Raw genomic sequence first — 13568 nt, forward strand, 5'->3', positions numbered from 1 at the left:
AAATTCTGAAAGAGATGGTGAGAAACCTGTACGAGGGTCAAGAAGCAACAGTAAGAACCAGACATGGAACAACCGATTGGTTCAAAATTGGGAAAGGAGTACGACAAGGCTACATATTGTCGCCCTGCTTATTTAACTTATATGCAGAGTACATCATGAGAAATGCCGGGTTGGATGAATCACAGGTCGGAATTAAGATTGCCGGGAGAATTATCAACAACCTCAGATACGCAGATGATACCACCCTAATGGCAGAAAGCAAAGAGGATCTAAAGAGCCTCTTGTTGAGGGTGAAAGTGGAGAGTGCAAAAGCTGGTTTGAAACTCAACATTAAAAAAACTAAGATCATGGCATCTGGCCCCATCACTTCCTGGCATATGGAAGGGGAAGAAATGGAAACAGTGACAGACTTTATTTTCTTGGGCTCCAAGATCACCGCAGACGGTGACTGTAGCCATGAAATTAAAAGACGCTTGCTCCTTGGGAGGAAAGCTATGGCAAACCTAGACAGCATAGTAAGAAGCAGAGACAGCACCTTGCCGACAAAGGTCTGCATAATCAAAGCTATGGTTTTCCCAGTAGTAACGTATGGCTGTGAGAGCTGGACTATAAGGAAGGCTGAGCGCTGAAGAATTGATGCCTTCGAACTGTAGTGCTGGAGAAGACTTTTACGAGTCCCCTGGACTGCAAGGAGGTCAAATCAGTCAATCCTAAAGGAAATCAACCCTGACTGCTGGTTGTGTCTGGCAACCCATGCATTTTCTACATAGTTTTTGTATGTGCCCTATCAAAACAGGTTTGGGGCATTTGATATGATTGCTGGTTAATGAGATGATGGGTATTTCTTACCGTCAGATTCCAAAACAAATTCTATTATGTTATGTGAAGGACTCTAATGCAACAGACTTAGAGCTGTGGGTGAATTTATTAACGGCCGCAAATATAATGTCTACCTGACAATTGGGGAAAAACCAGTGTCCCCTTCCATTTCAGACTAGTGTTTAACAATATGGGATATTGTTAAAATGTCAAAGTTGGCCTATTGTGCTAGGAACTCTACTGAAGAACGCAGAGATATGTTTACTGATAAATGGATATTGTTTGCAATGTTTTAGAATAGTAAGTTTCAAGACTGTGCACTTCTAAACTTCCACTGAATTGTCATAGATTGCAGGTTTTTTGGGGTGAAGTGTTATCCTCAGTACCTTGCAAACAGAGGATAACACTTCATGCATCTGTTGATGTGGATCATACTCCAGCCTTGCAAATAAGCCCATGAAAGTTACTAGCCTGCACAAACAACAACTTACTACTCTGCTGCGGGCTGGCAGGCTGGCTAGTGCTTAAATACAATGCTGCTCTTATCCACGGAAGCTTGTGCCTGGAGTCTCCAACATGGTGTCCGTAGGCACCCCTGTGTCCACAGACACCTTTTTGGTGCCTCCCAGATCCTAGCCCCTCCTGATCTTTATTTTTAGATTTTTTTAAAATTAAAGCATAATTGGCTGAGATGCTGACATGCTGCAAACCAAGGTGTCAGCTTCCAGCAGCATCTTTATTTCCAAGAATGGTTCTGGGCCTCATGTGGCATCCTCTGAATCTCATCACTTTGTGCAGAAAACTGTGGGCACAAAAGAGTGGGTTTGTGGTTTGGGGCTCAGACCCCACCTCCTCCTCGTACTTGTTCACATTACTTTTTCTTTTAGCCTCACCAGTTTGCCTTCTAGGAAATGGGTGTTCTGTGACTGGCCACACCTGCCATAGTAGCCATTTTATGAGTGGACAAGCCCCACACTCCAAAGCAGCCATTTTGTGAGAGCGTCCACAACATTCTTGCAAAATTCCACACATGCCACCCTTCCCAAAAGGATGGGGACCCGTGGTTTATGCCATAATAAATTGGTTAGTCTTATAGGAGCTACAGGGCTCTTTGTTGTTGTTTTTGCTGTAACAAACTAACCTGGTTTACCCCACTAGATGTTCATCCTTGCATATTTTTCTCAAAGTAGTGGGTGTACTATTTCTATGTAAGTACTGTAATACTTCACCTTTCTGTTTTTTTAATTTAGTATTTTTTTAAAAGTGGCTATAAAAAGACTGCTTCCCCATCCCCAGTTCTAGGGGCAGGAATAAAAGAATGGGTCCCCAAAGCTCCCCAGTTCATACCATACCATCCCCTACTTTTAACAATGTGCATCAATTAATGAAAAAATAAATATATGTAAATGCCACATCCTTTGTTATTGAAAGCCACTAGGTGTTTACACTAAGTATAAACTCTGCTTCCCTAAGCCATAAACAGTACTTGGGAAAAGAGGCCAAGATATTATCTATAGCACCATTTCCAAAAAGTGAAAGTTTTATACTGTGGGAAGTATTTGCTGCCTACGGCCAAATACTTTCCCTGCAGGTGCTCTGTATGGCCCTTTTAAAACCACCTCAGAAACACTGAGGCACTTAGACAAAGCAGCCTCTCCCATCCATCCCCATTACATAAACAGGCTTTAAAAGTTAAAGAAAAAAATGGGATGGCAGGGGAGAGAGAAAAGAAGAAAAGAAAGTCATGTTGATCGTTACTATCAACTCATGAAGGGAAAACAATTCAAACACTCTGTACAGTCAGGGGCAGCCCTACCAGGAGGTAGAGTGAGACAGGTGCCTCAGGTGGCAAATGCTGAGGGGTGGCAAGGTCTTGGGAGACAAAGTTGTGTGTCCTGGGTGGTCTGCGCTGTCCCTCCCAAGCTGGTCTGATGCCCACAGGTACCATGGTGGATGCTGTCTCACCATCAATGTTTAAGTTAGTTGAACTGTCAATGTGCCCAGCTCCTCTGCTTCAAATGGTGGCGGCGGCGGGGGGGAATCTTGTCCTTTCCCTCAGGCAGCAAAATGTCTCAGCCAGCCCCATGTATGGCGTTCTAAATTCAAGTCCCAGCTGGGTTTTGTCTTGAGAATTGGGAGCAAAACCAGATCGGCCTGCTCCAATATGACCAGCAGATGGCGGCCTTCTTGCTTCACAGCCAAATGATTTTGTCATGAGTAATCTGTTCTCCTGATGCAATTTCTCAAGCGTTTATTACCGGCAAGCCATCATTCTAAGGCCTATACATTAGATCTTCGTCTATAGCTATAGACACACGCGCACAAACATACATCGTGATTATAACAAAGAAAGCATCCTGTATGCATTTATGTTACTGTGACCCTTAAAGCCTACATCATATAAAAGCCACTTAAAGCGTACTGGTGAATGAGCCCCAATGAACCAATTTGGATCGCAAACTGCTTTTCAGAATCTGGCTTCAGCAGACGCACTGAAATGGCCCCTGCTGCCGCTACTGCACCAAAAGCTACAAGATCAATATTCCAACCATCAGTGGTGCCGCAGAAAGGATACACGGGTGTGGCATTCTCTGGAAACTACTCCTAACCTGGCACCGGCGTTATTGTCACCATTGTGGAATTGGGTTAACTACAGAGTCTTGAAAAAATGGCTGCACCTTAAACTGGCATATGAAGGAGAATGTGCAAGAATGCGCAAATCCTACTGTGATATAAACTGTGACCCTCTGAATGGATGAAGTGGCCATATTCTGCAAGGCCAGGCTTCTTACACATGTCCTGGGCCAGGCCTGCCTGAAAAGGGGAAATACTGAAACACTTTCCTAGTAGACATCATCATTATCATTATTCACCATCACCATCTGTATTATTCGATGCATTCATGACAATACAATACATGATGTACAACACTGAGAAATAATTCACGCTTAGCAGAAACAGCTGAATAACGAAGACAGAATCCAGCAAGTGAAGGGCTTGGCAAACTTTACTGAATCAAACAAAACTGTACCAATAGGTCAGTTGTAAATAAGGGTTCATCGGTAAATCCCCCTGACTAAGCAGAGTAAATCGGGCCAGGCTTCTAACAAAACGAAACCACCACTTCTACAGAACATCATAAATAGGCTTGTCCTTTTATACACAAGAAACCCAGGCTATATTAAAGCTCTTGCTGCCAGAAAGTAAGACTCAGGAGAGGCATTTTACCCTTTTAGTTCTCAGGGCATAGTCTGAAGGCACATGAGGTCAGCCACCCTGCTGAAACTAAGCGAGTTTGGTCTGGTCAGTGCTTGGAGGGGAGACCACCTGGGAACCACATGTAGCCACCTTGAGTTCCACGATGGAAGAAACGTGGAGTATGAATGTAATAAATAAATAAAATGGGAAAAACATCAACACAAAAGCTGGGAAAGCACCAAACAACTGGTGCTAAATACCTGCCGTGGATGTTCTCACCACTTCGGGGAATTGGAGAGCTCAATATAACAGTATGTTGTATGAATGACATGTTACTGCTGCTTTCTGTGTGTTGTGTGCTGCTTTGAGTACAATTACCTGAGAAAAAGTAGCCTATCAATTAAAATATATCTAATTGGTGGCCTTCTTGCTCTAGGCACTGGCCTTTTGGGAGCACCGGAGGAGCGGATGGATTTCATCCATCTGCTGCAATTGTCTCGGAGCCATCATTAGTAGTGATAGAGTTTCGAACGGCCTTTGTGAAGCTCAATGATAAACCACAGTGTCATTCAGATACAAATGGCAAGGCCGGAATCCAAACCTCTGGAGATACTCAAACTCAAGCAAATGGAAGCTGTCAGCAGAGGGGCAGAAATAAGTAACACTAAATGGAGAACTGACACGAAAGTTGACATCCGAAACCCCTTATTTGCATGATTTATTGTAAGCCGCTTCGGGTCTGAGAAAAGCTGCACAGAACCCTTCTAAATAAATAAACAAGATATGCAGGCGAAGGAGGACAAAACCAGCACCTTGAAACCGGGCCCCAAAGCACATTTGAAGGCAGCATGGCTGAGGTGATACCAGCAGCATATGTGCCTGCCGCTCTACACCAGGGGCACAGAACTTCAGCTCCTGGATCAAAATAAAGCCCTCCTGGGGTCCCAATATGGCTTTCTGGGATTATCCAGAGGGCCTTGCCCCCTCTCCCCTGCCCCACCCCTCTCCCCACCCCTTTTCCCCTGGCCCTGCCCCCTTTCCCCAGCCACTCATCATTTGGTGATTTCCTAGCATTTGTAATGTTTTCACCCTATTCCAAAAGTTTGAAATGCCTCTCTTAAGGCTTAGTTACTGGCAGTAAGTGCTTTAAGCTAAAATATGCTGGCAATTGGGGGCACCGCCCCCTTTTGCCCTGCCCACCACTGAATTGCAGCCCCTGAGAGCTTCTCCAAAACAGGATCGGCCCTCAGACAGAAAGAGGTTCTGCATCCCTGTTCTACACCATGAAGAGGAGGCAAGCTGTAGCTTAAGAAACAAAAACAGTCTTCCAGGGCAGCCACACATAAAGCTTGTTACAGACAGTATTCAATCCTTGATGTTTGCATGGAGGACTCCTCACAGTAGAACAGGCTTGTATTTAAACATGAGCTTGACTGCCACAGGCAAGCAGGAGTTGCGTGTAGGCGAGTGAGTGGGATGGCGGAGGAGGAACAGATTGTGCCGGCCCTTCTTTGAACCAAGCAGCCTGCCAGAAGAGGGAAGCCCAGCAGAGGGAGAGAAGCCCAGTACCCAACACAGAAATGCGGCAGGGTTGCTGGAGGAGGGGTGGCATGTTCAGTCCTTCTTCTGCTAAGAGGGAAAGATGGGAGTAGCTGCACAATGCCCTTTGACTGGTAGTGTGAAATTAGGTAAGCTCACATTAAAATGCAAACCAAATAAATTTCTCCCCTATTCCTAAGGGGGAGTAAAACTGCAAAATAGGGTAAGCTTTAGAGGAACATCACATCACCATCGAACTATTATAGTTTTCTGTTACACCCACCCTGGGCAAATTATAGTTACCACAAATCATAGTTTGCATCAAGCCAGAATTGGAAACCAAGTCCAGATCGTGATTTGGCCACAAGACATCCGCACTGGGCCAATGCGAGCTTGGGGCAATATGGCTCCAGAACATGATCCATTAGCCTTCAACTTACAAATACATGCTTCTTCGATTCACTAAGCTGATTTCTGAGTATCCTTCCCTGCTCACATGCGTGTGCACAGCAAAGCGACAGTGTTTGCATGATGGGAAAGAAGAGTACAAAATGCAAAACAGGGGGAAGGGGAAGAGTGGCAGAAAGCTGTTCTCCAGAGCTCAAAACTGACAAGCACTAATCTCTCCTGCCTCTCCCTCCCTCCCATTAGCAAATGCTCTTCCCAGTGACACAGCTGTAGAGACAGGGGGAATGCACAAGTGTCCCTTTGGGCTTTGCCGCCATCTGAAGCCAGGCTCCAAGGACAGAAATCGGTGTTCCTCTGCACATTTTCCTGAGAGACTGGTAATAGAATCGATGCCCCATTAAAGGCAGACTGCAGCAGCTGCAAACAATGAATTATGTATGTCCATTTTCTACGGAAGGAGCAAAGCAGTACCCCCGCCCTCTCCCTCAGAAGCACTAATTAACAGAGAGAGAAATCCTTGAAGCTCACACACGTTGGATGTATCAAAGGGCCGGCCCTACCATTAGTCAGGGTGAGGCAGTCGCTCCAGGTATTAGATGCTCGGAAGCAGCAGCAAGGTGTTCAAGGAGAGAATTGTGTGCCTTGCAGCCTACTCTGCGCTCCCTAAGTTAAGCCTGCTGCCTACAAGCTGGTGCAGAATGCGGTGGCTCGCCTGATTAAAGGCAGCCGCCGGCGTGATCACATCACTCCGGTGCTGAAGGCGTTGCACTGGCTACCGGTTGTTTCCCGGGCCAAATTCAAGGTGTTGGTTTTGATCTTTAAAACCCTATACGGTTCCGGCCCAGCCTATCTCAAGGAGTGCCTCCGGCAACACCAGGCAGGCTGCTCGACAAGATCAGCCTCGGATGGCCTTCTCTCTGTCCCATCAGCCAGGACAGGTAGGCTGGCGAGGACGAGGGAGAGGGCCTTCTCTGTGGTGGTCCCCACTCTGCGGAACTCCCTCCCTAGGGAACTCCGCCATGCCCCGTCTTTAATGAGTTTCCGCCACGCGTTGAAAACATGGTTGTTCAGGCAGGCATTTGGGGTGGGTTAGGGTATCTTTAGAAATACGATGTTTTAATGTGGAATGTTATTGTTCTAAACTGTTGTATTATTGTACATCGCCCAGAGTGGCCAGGTGACCGGCCCCATAGGCAATTAAGGAATTTAATAAATAAATAATTAAAAATTAAAAATTCAAGTTCAGTGGAGAACGTTGTCCCATAATTAAGACCGAGGTAGGAGAGGCCACGACATAGGGTGTGGGTAGTTTGGGTCCTTCCATTTCTGTGAAGCTCATAGGAAGCTCGTAGGAATGATGGCGTCAGACCACTGGGACATCCAGCTTGTACCATTCGCCATGGCTCTTCAGGGTTTTAGTCATGTGTCTTTCCCAGTCTACCTGGAGACACCGGGGACTCAACATGGGACCTTCTCCTTGCGAAGCAGGGTGCTCTGCCACTGAGCTACCGTCATTCCTCCCAAAGCCTTTAGCAAAGCCTCTTGCTGTGCAATGCCAGGCATGTCTACTCAGAAGTGAGTCCTATTGAATTCAATGAGGCTTACTCCCAGGGAAGTGTGTACAGCAGGAGTGCTGAGCCTCAGGCTCGTGGGCCAAATCCTGCCTGCCTGATGGCCAAATCTAGATTGCCTGGGGGCGTCATTAAAATTAATTTTGTTTTTCACTGGATGGGCATTCATGCTAGAAAGCAAAGTGCTGCCCTCCAGTACCATCTTTATTTGGGTTTAAATTTGGGTTTTGGAGCTCAGAACCCACCTGTGTCTTGTACTTTGATTCTTGGGCAAGTTACTTTTCTGCACGCCCTGGAGGCCCTCCCGATGGCCAAGCCCTTTTTGCCCGGCCCCACCCCCTTTCTCTCAACCATTTGGTAGTTTTCCCCTACGAGGGAAGGTGACAAAAGCTGGGATTGTTTAGCTTGGAGAAAAGGAGGGTAAGGGGAGACATGATAGAGGTGTACAAAACGATGCATGGTGTGGAGACAGTGGATAGAGAGACATTTTCCCCCCTCTCTCATAATACTAGAAGCCGATGGGGTCATCCCATGAAGCTGATTGGTGGGAGATTCAGGACAGATAAAAGGAAGGACTTCTTCTCACAGCACATGGTTAAGCTGTGAGAATTCGCTACCACAGAATGTAATGATGGCCACCAATTTGGATGGCTTTAAAAGGGGGTTAGACAAATTCCTGTAGGAGAAAGCTATCAATGGCTACTAGCCTTGAGGGCTATGTGCTACCCCCAGTACCAGAGGCAGTGAGCCTAGGTACACCACTTGCCGGGGAACATGGGTGGGAGGGTGCTGTTGTACTCATGTCCTGCCTGTGGTTTCCTGGTCAACAACTGGTTGGCCACTGTGTGAACAGAATGCTGGACTAGATGGACCCTTGGCCTGATCCAGCAGGGCTCTTTTTACGTTAGTATGAGATGGAATTCAGAGAAATTCACACATCCCTACATAGAAGCCAGCCTTCCTCAACTTGGTGCCCTCCAGCTGTGAACTACAAATCCCATCATCCCCAATCATTAGCCATGCTGGTTGGTGGTTATGGGAGTTGTAGTCCAACCCATTTGAAAGGCACCAGGTTGGGGAAGGCTCAGAGAAGCCATTCTAGCAACCTATCCCCTCAATCAATGAATACACTGGGCTAAATGAATTTGACATTGGGCCATGCTCGCAAAGTCTAAAAGCAAATTAAAGTGGTACATAGATTTCATACAATCCAATGATAAGATCAGAAAATTGGATTTCAGATTTCTCTCTCTCTCTCTTAAGGAGATTGAACCACTTCTTGTAACCATCAAGCCATCTGCAAGATGACTCATTCCCGGGCATACTTTAAATGCAGCATAAAAACAAAAACCGTACGGCGCTAATCTCTGTGAAATTTTTAATTGGAAATCTCGTCTCTTTAAAACCAGATGCCTTTTCAAAATTTAGATGCTTCTCTGGTATGGAGAATGAATGTCAAAAAATGTCTTTAGCGTTATTTCAGTCTAAGTATTCAATAATTGATTTTTCTGAGAGTGTATTTTAAAATGCAACTTCTTATCACTAGATTGAGATGAGAATCAAATCTCTTGCTCCCATTGGGTCACCATGATCTTTCTTCCAATTAGTTTTACAGTCTTAGAGAGCCAAAAGCTTATGATTTGGAAATTCCCATTAGAAAAAAAGGTATTTCACATTTATATGTAGAAATCAGATTTTCATCCTTCCTTCCTCCAACGAGGACACCCCTCGTGGCACCCACCAGACTCCCAGCCGGCCCCTCCTGATTTTTATTTTATTTCTTAAGGGTTTTTTTTTTTAAAAAAAAATTAAACTGGAAGGTTGCCATGCTGCAAAGCAAAGTCCTGCCTTCCACTGCCTTATTTATTTATCACATTTGATTGATTGATTGATTAATTAATTAATTACATTTCTATACTGCCCAATAGCTGAAGCTCTCTCCCCAAAATCTTTATCTGAGTTCAAAAGTGGTTTTGTGTTTTGGAGCTCACACCCCACCTCTGCCTTGTACTTTGGTTCTTGGGCAAGTTACTTTTCTCTTAGTCTCACCACCCTGGCTTCTGGGAAATGAGTATTTTGTGACAGGACATGCCCCCACCAGGGCAGTCATTTTACGAATGAATAAGTCCTCTGTCCTGTCCCCGTCCCCTGTAGCAGCCATTTTGTAAAAGCCCCACAACACTCTCCCAAAATTCCAAATGGGCCCACGGATACCCAAATGGTCAGGGAACCCTGGTCTGAAGGATCACCAAAGCGAGTGCTTTTGGAAGCAGGGTCAGCCCAAGACATTTTGCTTCCTGAGAGGAAGGGTAAGATGGCTCCCACTCCCCATCTCATATACAGAATGGGCAACTGAAACTTACTTGAACACTTGCAATGGCATAGTGTCTTCCACCATGCCTGAGGCAGTGGGCTAGTTTAGGGGGCTAAGGGCACGTTGTGTGGGACCAGCTGCGGAGTTCAGGAGCAACAGCCAGGAGGCTGTCCCTGAGCATCTGCTGCCTGAGGCGATTGCCTCACCCTACCTAATGGTAGAGCTGGCCCTGTTCAGAAGCACTGCGATACCTTTACCAGATGCTGGGGATCAGAAAAAGGAGATAAATGTCACCAGCACGCCCTGCTTGTGACTAGCGCCGAGGCAGAATACCCAGCTAGACAAACCACAGAGCTGATGTAAGACGGCCATTCCTACGTTCTTATGCTCTAGTGCTCCTGCACATCCTTTATGAAATTTTTATCCAGCATCACCAGAAAAATCTTTTATTTAAAGAGTTAAGAGCTGAGCATATGAGGCAAGTGCCTGGAATCTAGGACATTTCCCGGTACCCGAACATCGTGGAAATCTTAGCCGATAAAACAAATTACGGTAGAATTGACCTGTGCGGCTCATAAATGCTGAATTCAACATCGTCATCCGTCTCTCTCCTTTTCCTGCAGTGAAATTATTCTGCAGTTTTACTATTCAATCGGCCTTACATAAATTCACCATTTCTTATACAGAGAAAAACAGAGGCCATTAGAGCCACTTCCCCCAACATGGAGCCCTCCAGATGTGCTGGACTTCAACTCCTATCATTTCCAGCCAGCATGGCCATTGATAGGCATCGAAATCCAATACGTCTGGAGATCTCCAGGTTGGGGAAAGCTGAATTACAGCATTCAATGGAATTTAGCCTTGCTTATCTGAAGGAATGTCTGCTCTCACATTAACCTACCCTTGTCATCCATGGAGACCCTGCTCTGGGTACCCCTGCCTCAGGCACCCCTGCCCCTATCTTAAGTGAGGCAGGTGGTGACTAGGAACAGGGCCTTCTTGGTTGTGGTGCCCTGCTTCTGGAATTCCATCCCTGTTCTGTTGTTCTTTCGGCACTAAATCGCTTTACTGTGTTCGCAGGCTTTTAAACATCAGGTGTACATTTTCATGTTTGACTGTTCTACCACCACTGCCATTTTATTGACTGCTGTTGCCTTTATTGCGCTTTTACACTTTGCGCTGTTTTGTAATCTGGCGAACCGCCCTGCAAATGTTTACGGAAGGAGAGTGTATTTACGGAGAGAATTGAAAACCTGGGCTGTTGGATGCAGCGGAAGTACTTCTCCGCTGGTCGGGCGATCCTTCTACCTGAGCAGGCTCCCAGTGCATGCACAGATAGCTCCATAGGCACACATGTATTCCTGGTGGTGTTCCCACCAGCACTAGGGCCCCAAATGGGGTGTTCCATGGGCAGTGGTGCAATGGGAAATGTTGAAGCACAGACGCTCATCATGACAGTTCTCATGGCCACACCTCCAAGGAGCATCCAAAATGGCAGGCAGCTGCACTGATCCATATCAAGTAAAAACATGGCTTTTTACCAAAGCCTTTGAGGGCTAAATGCATTCCCTAAAAGTAGCACACTGTCTTAACTGTTTTATTGTTTTAGATTTTAATTGGTATTAGCTTGTTTAATGTTTAATAGGTTTTTAGCTGTTTAAATTATTTATTGTTTTATACTGTTTAAATTGATTTTACCTGTACACCACCCTGAGATCTTAATGATACAGTGCGGGATATAAATGTTTTAAATAAATAACATAATAAATAACTTAAGTATCAGCAGAGGAGTTCTAGCACTTTTCATCTCTCCCAGGAACAGGTCCTTTGTAAAGCAAATGGGTCTTATTTGCCCATTCAAGACCAGGTCATCCCAAAATACTTTCCATTACAACAGGGAACAATATATTGTTGCTTGGAAAATTCATATCCCCCTTGATTGCAGCTAAGCTCAGAGGGAACAGAGACGTCAGAGGGGAATGGGGTGTCAGGTGATGTCAGCATCCCTACTAATAAGAAAATGCTAGCACTGCGTTTCTGTGAGCCCTGGTTCCACTGCACCACTGTCTGTGGGCAACTCAAACGGAGTGTTCCGCAGGATCCAAAGTGTCAGGGTTGTATCTGAGCCCATAGAGTCCCAAGGCAGCTCTGATTCTGAGGAGGAGATACCATTCGTGGGAGAGGACCTCTCTCAGAGTTCAGAGGCGCAGCTGGAGGGGGAGCCCCCCCCCCGCTCACATCCCTGGGAGCGACAGTGACCCAAGCATGGAAAGGGAGGGACAACTTGAGCTTTTAGATGGCAGGCGCTGGCACAAGCCAGAGGCTGCGGGAGCCGAGCTGAGGCGCTCAATCCGATTGGCTCAACGTCAACAGCTGCGCCTCGAGGCCTCACGGGAGAGGGAGAGATCTTCCCCTCCCACCCCTTAAGTACAGAGTTGCCGCGTTTTTTCCCAAACCGCGTTTTTTCCCAAACGGAGATCAACTGTTGTCCTAATCCTTAGAAACCTCTAGATGGCTGTTCCTTTGTAGTTCCGGCTGAGTCTCAGGCAATTAACATCTGTATGCTTCATTAGGTTGAATGAAATTAAAGCCTTGGAAAGCAGCCCTTTTGTCTGAGTGTTGATTCTGGCTATTGGAGGATTCAGTAGGCACCTTGACACAAAGACCCCTCTCTGCATTGATACATCCACAAATCCACAAACGATGCCGCCTTGGAGCTGCTGGAGTTATTTCCCTCCCATTGGTGTCAATGAGAGGAACAATAGAAAACAAAACCCAGACGAGGGGATGGAAAGATAAATGCCACCCCCACCCCTCCTGCCCTGGCCACAGCAAGCCGTCTGGGCTTAGGAAGTGCTGGTTCTCCTGAGTGGAACCTCACCAACACCAGCATTGAAATGCTCTGGAAATTAACTTTTCACTGCACTGAGGATGCTGATCTCAACCAGAGCATTTTCTCACTATGACACCTTCAAGAACGTAAAAGAGATGCAACCGTTTCAAAAGGAATCCATTAAGCCAATCTTGCCACCAGCCCTGTACGCCATGCCAACATGACAGATACGTGTGCTCGAAGCAGGGCATGGGGAACTTGTGGCCTTCCAGTTGCTGTCAGACCACAACTCCCATGATCCCTGTCAGGGTGGAAACTGAGCCCACAGAGCCCCAAAGCAGTTCTGATTCTGAGGAAGAGCAACAACCTGTGGGAGAGGAGCCCGCTCGTCTCTCAGAGGCACAGCTGCAGGGAGAGATTCCTCCTGCCTGCATTCCTGAGAGAGATAGTGACCCTGGCAGTGAGAGAGCAGGGGATGGGGTGTTGGTGGACGCTCGGCGCTGAGGCAGGGAGAGGCACCAAATGGAGGGCGCTGAGAGGAGGTGCTTTGCCCGCTTGGCACTACAACAACGGTTGCATCCTGAGGACCCACGGGTAAGAGGGAGGACCTCTCCATAGCCTTTAAGTTCAGAGTTTTCCCGCTCTACTCCTTCAAACGGGGACCAACTGCCTTACCTGGAGCTTAGGCTACTCTGCTAACTACCCCAGTGCAGTTCCTTGCTTAGTCGCTGGAAATTAGCATCTGAAAGAGTCATTAAGTTGTAATGGAATAAAGTCTTGGAAAGAATCCCTTTAGTCTGTGTCTTGAGTTGGCTATTGGAGGGGACTTTAAGAGGCATCTAGGGCGCTCCTGACAATCCCTCACCATCGGCCATAGTGGCTGGGG

The 13568-nt window shown here is 46.5% G+C and overlaps 1 protein-coding gene across 6 annotated transcripts in view; it reads right to left on the reverse strand.

Moving 5' to 3' along the window:
• Window positions 1–13568, reverse strand: part of GAB3 (GRB2 associated binding protein 3) — a 137777-nt gene that overhangs the window by 38329 nt on the left and 85880 nt on the right. The gene's annotated exons all lie outside the window — the stretch shown is intronic.

Source organism: Heloderma suspectum, chromosome 9 (genome assembly GCF_057233095.1).
Source record: "Heloderma suspectum isolate Gila_16-S chromosome 9, 16-S_ref, whole genome shotgun sequence".
Lineage (NCBI taxonomy): Eukaryota > Metazoa > Chordata > Lepidosauria > Squamata > Helodermatidae > Heloderma > Heloderma suspectum.